General features: G+C 36.8%; 1 pseudogene; it reads right to left on the reverse strand.

The window, feature by feature from the left end:
- Positions 1-13: 13 nt before the first annotated feature.
- LOC125275088 lies at positions 14-4,885 on the reverse strand (annotated as a pseudogene).
- Between the last annotated feature and the right edge of the window lie 6,917 nt (positions 4,886-11,802).

Below are 11,802 nucleotides of genomic sequence, written 5' to 3' on the forward strand. Positions count from 1 at the left end.
GGCGCTAAAAATGTGTGTGTGAAAACATACTTTTTTTATTACATTTTTTACTACAAAATGTAACATTAAAAATAATTGACAAACACAAAATGCACCTGCTACTCAAGGAGTTTTATGCAATAAAAAAGTCAGAAGTGATTTTGTGAAAGGTTTGTGAGTTATTCACATATTTACATTTTGTGAATTTATTCAGAATAAATGCCCATTCTTATTTAAAATGAGGTAAAATATATTGTTTCTGTTTTGATCATCCAGTATCAGGGGCGTCTGATCGCACACAGCTTGTGTGGAGACGGATTCAATGTGATTCCCACTATTCCTTTGAGATCCAGATCATCTCCAGACACTCCAGGTGGAGTTGTGAAGCGGTAGCTCTGAAGGAGGGAAGTGAAGAACAGTAAGAGCTCCATATTGGCCAAACTCTCTCCCAAACAAACCCTTCGGCCTGAGAGAGAGAGAGAGAGAGAGAGAGAGAGAGAGAGAGAGAGAGAGAGAGAGTTGAATGGTCTGTTTAAAATGCTGTCTGGGTAGGCAGGATGCTAAGTTTTGAAACAGAGCCAATGGGAGTTAAAGCAGGGCCGTAACAACAAAAGACAATAACAAAATTATAGGTGCTTACTGGGAATGGTATGAAACTTAACCTGTCAGACCTTAGTCAGGTTAGACATCATATTGAATTTAATACGGATAAAAACAAGGTTTTGAGGGATAGACTTACAGTCTTTACAATGGCACACTCTGTATAAAGGTCCTATTACATCATTTTCACATTAAAACCTGTTTTTGGAGTTTTTGCCCACTATCATTTTTTTTTTTTATTTAGAAAGACATTTCATCTGCTGAACAATCATGTGTTGTTAAACCAACAGTACAATTGAACACACTAATTGTATCCTTCACAGCCTCATTTCATTCTTATCAAAAATGAAAAATGGTGCTACCCTGACTATAAGGTCTATAGGAAATAATGAGAAATATGAACAAAAATATGAAAATACAGAGAATTTTGGAGGTACAATCCACAAATCAGCCAACATGGAAACAAAAAGACTGAGAGAGAGAGAGACTGTTTAATTTCAAGTCAAATGATTATTTCCTCAAAACACTGGGAGCTCAGATTTGAGCATACCTGCAGAAAAGGGAATGAAAGCATCTCTCTTGACAAACTGGCCCTTCTCGTCTAGGAAGTGTTCTGGGTAAAAGCTGTTCGGTTTCTCCCATTCATTTGGATCCTTCAGAACAGACGTCAGGAGAGGAATGACAGTGGTACCCTAGAAAATGGAGAAAAGATGATGTTCAAGATGCACATGGTATCTTTTCTAGGCCTACATGTTTACTCATCTGACAGACCTTTTTGATGAAGTATCCATTGAAGTGAACGTCACAGCTGGTCTTATGAGGGAGATTCATGGGCACTATGTTGGCCAGTCTCTGAGTTTCATGAATCACAGCATCTGTATATGGTAATTTCTTTCTGTCGTCCACCACTGGCTGACGTCCACCAATTACTCCATCAATCTCGTCCTGAACTCGATCTGCATTATGGCATATATTTGTGTTTTATGACTCAAATTAATTCAGCTAATGTGTGTGTGTGTTTGGGGGGGGGAGGGGGGACCTTCACAAATACACATCAGCATGGGAACAAACACTTCACATTACTGTTTTTTTACCCTGTATATGAGGGTATTTGGCCATGAGCATCAAACCCCAGCGCAGAGTCGTTCCTGTCGTGTCAGTACCAGCAGCAAACAGGTTTCCTACTATCACAAGAAGATTCTCCTGGTAAAAGCGCGAGTCCTTCTTGCCGGATTGCTGGCAAATACAAATCCACAAAGCACAAATTTATCATGTTTACTAAAATACTGAGGAAAAATATTCCAATTAAATAAATAAATAAAATTAATGTAGCTGTAGTTTGAACCCAAACGGATATTAAGATATCTTTAATATTTCTTGAGTTACAGGCAAAACATTTTTTCCCCAATTTTTGAAATTTTACCATTAGCATATGATGAAACAAGGATTGAAAAAGTCAAGAGATTTTACTAATTGAACTACCAATCTGTAACACGTTGCATCAAGGTCTCATTACCCAGATAGCAAGCAACCATTGCAATAATGTTAAGACAATATTACTGTGTTAATGTTAACCACATTGAATCAATATCACTTTAGCACCCACAATTATTTCAGCAAAAAATCAATGGTAACAGCATTGAATCAATGTTACAATGTGATGTTGGTTCAATATCATGCTTGCACTCTCAGAAAATGAAACACAACAACTACAGCTGACTTAAAGCCACACAGCCTGAAATTAACTGAAAATAAAAGAAAACAAATCTCTCAAGATTTCTGTACCTCATCGCTCTGTTTGCGGATGAGAAAGGAGTCGACAAACCCTCTGAGGTCCTGTGGATTCAGAGTCTCCAGCAGCTCATTGATCAACTTCGTCACCTCTGCTCTATTTTTCAACACATTTCTTACAATAATCCTTTTGCTGTTGAGGAACGGACCCAACCACGGAAATGTATTGTAAAGCTACAAGTACACATAGAGAAAGATATGGATGAATTCATGATTTTAAAAAAAAAAGAAGAAATTGAAGTCAACCAAATTGTCTCTTTAACATACAGTAAATCATTCTTTACCATCATAGAAGCCGATCCACTAATACGAATATTTTCATTTGCCTTGTCAACCATTTCTGTGAATCGAGGGTCTGTGTATTCAAATCTGCTGCCGTACACAATAGATGAGATGATATTTGACAAGCGTAGTTCACAGGGTGTGTTGTGTCGAAGGCTTTCCCTGTGAAGAGCAAACAAATGTCTCTCAAGGGATCCTTTTAAACTAAGAACATGATTGCAGAAGTCCATAAATGTGTTTCAGCGTGTACCTTCAAACTTATCAAACTCTCCTTTCAGATACTGAATTTCCTCTATGATTTTGTCTTCACTTCCTCTCTTGCCCATCCCGAAGTCCCGCAGATTGCTGAGAGCGAATCGTCGCATCTCTTTCCAGTTCTCTCCATTGGAAAAGAGGATTCCTGATCAACACAGACAGAACCATCTGATCACAAGTCTAGAAATTAGAAAGTCTGAGAAATTTTCAAAGATTCCCAATCAGACATTTTCTTACTACGTAGTGGGCTGCAATAAATTCCAATGGCAGAAGAGCAACAATGAGCAGAAAACTAACCAACACATTAAGTTGTCTGCATAGCTTTAATTTTGCTCCATAACAAACCATAGGACTCGACACTAGACACGTGCTGATATTCGGTAATAGATATATCACGATAATGAATATGCACAATATTGTTATCGTGGGCACTTCAAAATACTGTGAATAATTATTTATTATGAATTGTTTAAATTTTTATAATGCATTTTAAGAATACTTTACCCATCAACCATATAAAATGCACAACACCGCTGTATGCTGCGTCAAATAAACACACATGTAAACGAGCCCAACGTGCATGAGAAGCACAGGGCAGAAAGAGTGAAGGAGACGTGCTGAATGAAAGTGCACATTCACACTCTGATAGCAGAGGATACTGATGGAACAGCAGAAATGCAGCGGTTACCCCGGAAACCCCGTAAAGAAAGCAGCTGCGCTATTGAACAGTATTTAAAATGCTTCAAATAGCCATTCAGCTTTTTTGTATTCGCAATGTTGTTCATCACAGCACCAAATACTTAATACTTAATGACTTTATAGGCTATTTATTTTCAATCTTAATTTTTATATTTTAATCTGGACTACAACATGCCCTATAATGATTGAAAATGTTCTGATTATTTGTTATTGTTCAGTAACACTTAGTGACATAAGGCTTCATTAGTTAACATGTTAATTTATTATTACCAAACATTTATTAATCTTAGTTCATGTTAATTTCTTAGTTAATGTTTAATTACAAATTAAAAGTTGTAATTATTATTTAATGGACCTGAGCTAAAACTAACAATGATCAGTTGTATTTCTTTACTAACATTAACAAAAAACAATACCTTCTGTAACAAATGTAGCCATTGCTCATTCTTAATCTTAGTTAATGCATTAATTAATGTATTGTAAAGTGTTACCTGATGTTCTTTATAATTCTTTCGAACTTTAATCTGTTTAAAAATTTTACTTTATATATTTTTTATGTATTGCGTTATTGTAGTTAATAATGTTCAGAGTTCTTTTTGTTATAAGAAAAGAAGAGTTCTTAAACATGTTATACTATGACTTATTTCAATATTGTGATAATACCGTATACTGTTATAAAAGCTTCAGCAACATGAAAATTTGATACCGTCACATGACTACTCGACACATTTGGATTGTAAATTAAGAACTGATTTAAATGCAAACACAGCATTGAGTTATTCTTACCATGGCCGTCGGTAACTATCCTGAAACCAGGTGTAATATCTCGCTCCCCAAACTCATCTGCATAGTTCACAAGTGCTTCTTTAACGGTTTTATGTCCAACTAGTACCACAACTTTTTTAGGACCCAAAAACACTTGGTAAACATTCCCATAGGTTCTGGACAGCTGAAGGACACAGAGAAGGACATCTGTTAAAATGTACTATAATAGATTAAATGTATCTATGTCAAGTTCTCACCTCACAAAGGCTGTCAAAGGGTCTCGTGAGGTCAAGACTCAGCAGGTTCCCCAGCAGTGGCAGAGGTTTGGGTCCCGGTGGCTCGATTTCCCCTTCTTTCTGAGATCTGGAGTCACAGGTAAGTCGATATAAAACCATTAACAAAAGAAAAGCACCCAGTAATGTACCTGTGCTGGAAAAATTCAGCATTGATTCAACAACAGCCATTTTTTAAGGCTGCATAAATGTTCTGCTGCATCCAAACCCTTGTAATGCATACTTATGGGAGGAACCTCAATTAAATCCAATGAGAGTTTGTAATTCAAAACAAGGTAGCCATGAGAATACAGTGCTGTTATGGTTGCAACAGGAACCAGGTACATGAGTCATGAGTCATGACAATGAATCAATGAACATTAAATTAGTACTAAGGCCACAGAACAATAATACAAAACACTTTAACATCAGAGGTATAATTCAAATGACCTTTTTGTTTTGTATGATATATACAAAGATATTGTGATTTATTGGGCTACACTTGCATGAGTATTTAAACTGTTATTGGTAAGCAGTTTTAACTGTAACTTGCTGTAATTTATTTCTTCTGCCATATGCACACTATAAAAACCAAAGACCTGCCAGCCAACCCAATGTAAGCAAACCTGAAAATTCACAATGATTCAATGATTTACAGACAGTGTTTCTGATTGGCTACAAAACGTCTGGGCTGCACCCTATCTATTTATTTTCTTGGCCTGTCCCAGACACAGGTTTTAGGGATATTTTATCAATGATTTAAGCATTTTCTTACAGCAAGATCAAAATTAAACTAATTCAGTCTAACTGAACCAAAGTTCGCTTTCATCTTAGAATTGATTCATAACTGAATTAATTTAAGATAATAATTACACAGCTTTGAGTGGTGTTTCTTTGCACTTGGGAAATAAATGATAACTTATAAAACACTTATCTTAGATTTGAGCCAGCTAAGTAACACAATGTACACCAAACTCTGATAGGACACTTCATACAAATTCATTACTTTATACCTGAAGAGGTTTATTTTGTCCTTCATCCTTAACTTCTGCATGGTTAAGATATCTCTGGATTACAGTCAGGACACTTTCCAAAGAGGTAAATTTCCAAAAGGGAAATCTGAACTGCGCTGCATAGATAAGATATCTCCGGAAGGGGGATTGGGGCTGTGTGCCGTAGTTTGAGGTGTCTTGGCAAAAGGGGAGATTGAAACTTTGTTTATCAGTTTGAAGTGCCTTAACAGGTAGAGCTAGACAGCGGTCCTGTCGTGTGAGGAAGATCCATTTAGATCCGTTCTTATGGATAGATCCGTGTAGATCCACTCTGACGGACAACAACAACAAAACTTCCTGAAACTTCCTAGCTCTTCCATCCAGATAGCAAATTTTTCTGTTTTTACTGTTATTTCTATTCCTTATGTTCTAATTTTTTTTATTCTTCTTTATGTAAAGCACTTTAAATTACCATTGTGTATGAAATGTGCTATACAAATAAAATTGCCTTGCCTTGCCTTCAATGGACAAAGACGAAAAAGAAAATGTCAGACCGTGGTGTGATTCTCTCTCTCTCTCTCTCTCTCTCTCTCTCTCTGTCTCTTTCTCTCTGTCTTGTATAAAAAAGAACGTAATTTCAGTGACGATTATGAAGAAACAATAACTTTATTTGTGAGTTTCAGGTCTTTTTGTACTCTAATCATGTAAAGTGTCATAGATTACTGGTTATAATACATTTGACTGAGATGTGACAATTGGAATGATTTTGAATGAGAAATTTTAATAAATTATAACCTGACAATACATGTAAGTACTGAATTAATAGCTTAAGATCTAAACAAGACTAAATGAGTGGAACAGAACTGACTAACTACTGATCTACAGTAAACAAAGCGTGCCATGGTATACACACTCAGATATAAACAGCTGATAATGCTTCAGTCAGATTTTCATTCAGGGCATTAGCAATGGTATGTCGGGGTTACACCCCTACTCTTTTCGAAGGACATTCTGGGATTTTTAACGACCACAGAGAGTCAGGACCTCGGTTTAACGTCTCATCCGAAGGACGGTGCTTTTTGACAGTATAGTGTCCCCATCAGTATACTGGGGTGTTAGGACCAACACAGACCACAGAGTGAGCACCCCCTGCTGGCCTCACTAACACCTCTTCCAGCAGCAGCCTAGTTTTCCCAGGAGGTCTCCCATCCAGGTACTAACCAGGCTCAGCCCTGCTTAGCTTCAGTGGGCAACCAGTCTTGGGCTACAGGGTGATAAGGCTGCTGGCTCTCAAGTACTCCTTGGTTTGTTCACTTTGTCCTGTCACTGTTGTTTCTTGGATGTGTATTGCCTACGTTTTGAGTTATTATTAAACCTTTTATGTTATTTGGAAACCAGCCCTTCTGCTGCCTTCTTGCCTGTGGTGACACACCGGTACAATATTGCTGAATAGTCGTTATTTAGGGTTTTTTTGGGTGCACAAAAATTATTCTTGTCGCTTCATAACATTAAGGTTGAACCACTCTAGTCACATGAACTGTTTTAAATACATCTTTAGTAGCTTTCTGGGCATTGAAAGTGTTAATTATCTTGCTGTCAACAGACGCCTCACTGAGCCATCGGATTTTATCAAATATCTTAAAGGTCCCGTTGTTCGTGGTTTTTTGAAGCTTTGATTGTGTTTATAGTGTGCATTATAACATGTGTTCATGTTTCGCGTGTAAAAAAACACAGTATTTTTCACATAATTTACTTATCTGTATCCTGCTGTTTCCACTGTCATAAAAACGGGCTGATGACTTCCTTGTTCTATGAAGTCCCTCCTTCAGAAATACGTAACGAGTTCTGATTGTGCCAGCGGTTCCTGTGTTGTGATTCGACAGCAGCTTAGCGCTCCTTGCCCGGAAAGGTCACGCCTCTTACCATAACGTGGAGATGCATGTGCTCAGTGTTATTGTAAACGTCTTTAATTTTACCCTATCAATTTGAGCCGGAATCAGACCCGGTGATTGGACTGCGGGATGAAAATAACAGCGTTTCGATGACATGGCGACAAACACACTCTACAAACGCAACTCTTGTGTATTCCTGTGGGCGGAGGTTAGTCAAAAAACTGTTTTAGTGACGTCATTAAAGAAGGAAGTAGAGGGATGTAGTCCAAACTGGCCGTTCGATGTAGGCGACTTCTGTTAAATAAAATATCTCGCTTGGCATTGAACTTTGAGCTTTAAAATTTTACAGATTTTATTTATACTCTAACAACAACATTACACACTAACTAAAGTTTGAAACATGGGATCACGAAGAACGGGACCTTTAATTTGTGTTCTGAAGATGAACAAAGGTCTTACTGGTGTGGAACAACATGAGGGTGAGTAATTAATGACAGAATTTTCATTTTTGGGTGAACTAACCCTCATATCTATTATATTTACCCACATAAAAATCGATCCACCAACACAAACATTTTAATTTGCCCTGTCGACCATTTCTGTGAAATCGAAAACAAAACCAAAAAGTACTAGTAACGCTACAAGCTACATCTATTGGTAGTTATTAGTAAACCTGTTGTCACCATGAATTGTGGTCATAAATTTGTGTTTGGTGTCTACTGTTTGGAAAGCTCTAAACTGCTTAATTTTTCTGCTTATTTCTGCAAAGATGTAAATAAGGACTGTGACTGTTTTTCGAGACACTGAAGGGAGCAAGATGTAGTCAGCGACGCACATAATAAAAGCGTGAACAAGAACTGCCCAACCGATTCAATTGAGTGAGTCATCTATGCACAAACTGCTCTGATCGATTTAAACTTCTACTGATTATTTGTGGTTTCAATGAATCAGATGGATTTAAAAGAACTGATTCAAAAGAGTCAGTTTTTTCCAAGTCATTTGAAGAATTCACTTAATGTGATTCATTCATTATTATTATAATTAATTAATTTATGTTAGTCAAGGGAAAATTTCTCATTTTCGTTTAAGTTTGATATTTATATTTAATGTTATTTCAGCTTTAATTCAATTACAGAAGTTATCAACAATAACACTTTATTGCTTAAATATCACAGCATTTTATTGTTCAAATAACATTGATTTTATTGATTAAATAGCTATAAAAATGTTACATTTTATTTACAATATTTCAGCAATACAGTACTATCACCTGTTTCAAATTAGAATTGCTAGGGAAATCAGATTCAGGAATAAATGACTCTTTTGAGTAGGTTCATTTTAATTGGTCGATCTTATCTAAAATGTTGAAGTCAAAACTTATCAGCTTGAGCGCACACATATTGAGGTGAAGCTGTATATTGTGTATGTTCACGTATATCGTGACATTTTATCTCTTCAACATATAGAAATGCAAAACAATTGGCAATATAATGTTTACATATTGTTTTAAATAACAGTATTCAGTTGATCTTACCATGTCCTTTGGATACTATCCAGAATCCAGGCATAATATCCCAGTCCTTAAACTCTTCTGCATAGTTCACAAGTGCTTGTTTAACTGTTTTGTATCCAACTAGTACCAAACATTTTTTTAGGACCATAAAACACTTGGAACATATTTCCATATGTTTTGGACAGCTGAAGGATACAGACAGAGACAAACCTCAGAATGTTACTCTCGCTGTTTAAATGTGTCCATGCCAAGTCCTCACCTCACAAAAGGTGTCAAAGGGTCTTTTGAGGTCAAGGGTCAGCAGGTTCCCCAACAGAGGCGGTGGTTTGGGTCCTGGTGGCTCTTTCCACTCTTTCTGAGATCTGATCCAGAGGAAAGCGAATATAAAACCAGAATCAACTGCAAAGCTCCCAGTAATGTACCTGTGCTGGGAAACTGCAGAAGTCACTCGAATACAGCCATTTTACAATCCGGGCAGCTTAACTGCTAAGCATCGACCAGATGCAACCATAAGCTTTTATATGGGAGGGCTGTCATGTGATTCTGCTGGAAATTATACTTTATATCAAAGTAACTAGAGGGTTTGCATGATTTTTCTAGTGGGGTCCAAAAGTCTAAGAATATATTCAATATTTGGGATTCAAAATTAAACCTGGAAATGAACAGAATGTTCCCTAACCACTGCCAATTTTCTTCAACAGTTAATCATTGTATTGCTAACATTGTGCTGTAGTAATCCATTTAAATCTGTGGCCATTATTGTACGTAGCTAGATAATATTTAGCACCTTGCTTGTTTGCTGTTTTCTGTAAAGCTAATTTGAAAAGATGTGTACTACGTTTGATTGGCTTCCACCAAATGCATGCACAAACACATCAATGAACTCCACATGACCAGTGAAATCAAGGGCAAAAAGCCAAAACATTTAATGATTATTAAGTAGAGAACATTGCACATTTTGAGGGAAGTGATGTTCTAGATTTTCCTCAAGCCCTCCTGAATCAGTGTGAAAAATTCTACCCAACTAGGACCACAACTTTTTTGGGACCCAAAGGTGCTCTGACTGCCTCAAGACCAGCCGAACACAGTGAGTGTGTGTTAGAAATCAGGAATGGTGAGAGAACATTGTGCTTGGTACATTTTTCACATTTTAAGGGCTGTGTATGATACACGATCTTTGCACAGATGGTTCCAATCAGTCGGAGGATATTAAACATATTGATATTTTAAAGCAGGATTTAGAAAACATTTGTTTTCATTCATCATGCGTCTCCCAACACTGGTTACTGTGTGATGTTAAAGTCCTGACTTGATCCTCAGTCATTTAGTGGAGCATGATTTCACCAAGTACAACATGTTCCTAGATGGAACAACATGTAGCCTGTGTATGATGCCAAGTTTTCTCTGTAATTATTCATTACTTACAAAGTCAATTCAATAATTATTTACAAAGTCGAAAAGACAATCGCAACTTCTTGGGTCTTTTGCCAACAAAGTTTAAATCCCGTCTGGCTAGCATGCTTCCCATATTCACGCATTAGGTCAGTAGGCGGAAAGTGGGCGGTCTTTTGTGGTGATTCGAACACATTCGACCACATGAGTGTTTACACTACAAAAGCAATACGGTCAAATGCGTTTTCGACTACCTCTGGAAGTGGTCAAAAGTGGACAAGCTCAAAACAATTTAGACCCCATTTATACCTGAATTTAGTGTCGTCCACTTGTGGTCTTAACACCAGGTGTAAACAGGGCCAAAAACACTTTGATTGTGACATTATTAAAGTGGATTGGCAAATAAATCAATCAATCACACAAAGTATGAAGTATATGCTAAACATTTCAAACAAAGTCAATTCTTTCACAAAATAATGTTATTATTCTAAAAGATTGTTCACAGACTGTATAAAAGTCATAATTATGATATTAAAAGATGACATTATGAAATAAGATGTCAATAATGACATTAAACAAATATTTATAACATAAAAAGTAGAAATTATAACAAAAAAACTCATAATTATGACATAAAAAATGCTTTTTATTTCTCCAAATAATCAATAACAATATTCCTTATTGATTTATAATCTAGAAATGTTTCATTCCTATTAAAGATTTTTACTTGGCTGAAAAGTTTATAATACAAAAAGAAGTGGTTTGACACATCGCTAATTATTTACATATATATACATTTAGTCAGAAGAATGAGTAAAATAAGTGCAGAAATCATCCAATTTATACCGAAACGGGTAAAATTTATGTGTTTTCTTCTAATAACTGATGATATTTTCTTGGATCAGGAGCGTCTGATCGCACACAGCTTGTGTGGGGACGGATTCAATGTGATTCCCACTATTCCTTTGAGATCCAGATCATCTCCAGACACTCCAGGTGGAGTTGTGAAGCGGTAGCTCTGAAGGAGGGAAGTGAAGAACAGGAAGAGCTCCATCCTGGCCAAACTCTCTCCCAAACAAACCCTTCGGCCTGAGAGAGAGAGAGAGAGAGAGAGAGAGAGAGAGGAGTTGAATGGTCTGTTTAAAAATGCTGTCTAGGTAGGCAGGACACTAAGTTTTGAAACAGAGCCAATGGGAGTTAAAGCAGGGCCGTAACCACAAAAGACATTAACAAGATTATAGGTGCTTACTGGGAATGGTATGAAACTTGACCCGTCAGACCTTAGTCAGGTTAGACACCATATTGAATTTAATGCGGATGAAAACAAGGTTTTGAGGGATAGACTTACAGTCTTTACAATGGCACACTCT

This window comes from Megalobrama amblycephala, linkage group LG1, assembly GCF_018812025.1.
Source record: "Megalobrama amblycephala isolate DHTTF-2021 linkage group LG1, ASM1881202v1, whole genome shotgun sequence".
NCBI lineage: Eukaryota > Metazoa > Chordata > Actinopteri > Cypriniformes > Xenocyprididae > Megalobrama > Megalobrama amblycephala.